Here is a 1,306-nt window from a genome sequence, read left to right as displayed (position 1 = left end):
CCCTTTATAGCCCAAATACACATTTCGAATTTTCTCCCTTTTTAATGGCAGTGCGGTTTAAAAACCCTAGAAATACTCCAGTTGTACTTACAGTGCTGAAATTTTGAAAAAAATGTTCTTTGGACATTTATGAACAAAGTTTGTTAATTATTTTTTTGATTGACTAAAAATTCACCTAATAGGGAGGGGGTCAATATCAGGAAAATTTCTCTGCATGAGTTTTTGCTAGTTTCAATATCCCATGAAAGCAATCATGTATGAGTGAAAAATATAACATTATCTTCACATAAAAGGGCAAACAATAAGGTACAAAATGATACCTCATTTGTTATGGTTTGATTTGCATAAACTCCGTGAATTAGTTATTACTTGATGGGATATGAAAAGAAATTCAGTTCATTTTGAGGGGGGCAGGTCCAAAACAGTAAATTTACTGGTTTCTTTATTAGTCTATCTATAAACATCATACTTGAGAAAATTAGCAATAAGATCATAATACCTAATTCTACAAAACAATTTTTGATATAAGATTCTATTTTTAAACTTGATGACGTAATAATGATGTAATGATGATGTAGTTTTCATGTCATACAAATTGGTCAATATACCGAAAAAAAATTCTAGTAAACTTACTGGAAAGAAATCTATTACAATGAAACATACAGAACAAAAAAATACTTAATGTTTATAATGTAAATGACTACAAATCCTTATCAATGTTGATTAGACTTTCTCTTTGATCGTGATGCAGGGTTGATGAAAATTGCCAAAACTATGTAATAACTCTGTAACAGCTCTTTCATGTTTTATTGGGTGTGGTACTCTTTGAAACAGGGTGCAGGGCAAAACCCTACATCACAGTCTGAACAAAAATATAGAACTCTCTTGCGGATGCCTTTAGTACCACATACCTTGCACTTCCTTTCTTGGTAATGACCTTTTTCATTACGAGAAACCAATTCAGGGAAATGTCTCTCAGAATAGTCAAGCCCATCCCCAGGAATATCAAAATTATCGTCCAAATACTGCAGACATTCTTCAACAGTGAAAGTTCTTTTGGGAGCAGCCATTTGGCCTAAACGAAAATCTGAACACTGATCACTTGCCAACTCCGAAAAGGCTGAAACTAGACCAAACCAAGCTACACATCCATAAACTTAGACACAGGGATCTAAGATAGATTGTTGTTATGTTAATTGCCCTAGAAACAACTAAAATACGAACCGCTCTCCCAAAATTCACAGGCCAGCCGTCCGGCCGATATATCGGCCACTGGGACATAAAGGGTTAGCTCAAGAATGAGGCC

Source organism: Penaeus monodon, chromosome 22 (genome assembly GCF_015228065.2).
Source record: "Penaeus monodon isolate SGIC_2016 chromosome 22, NSTDA_Pmon_1, whole genome shotgun sequence".
NCBI lineage: Eukaryota > Metazoa > Arthropoda > Malacostraca > Decapoda > Penaeidae > Penaeus > Penaeus monodon.
The sequence above is the reverse complement of the archived record's forward strand: the minus strand, read 5'-3'. Positions refer to the sequence as shown.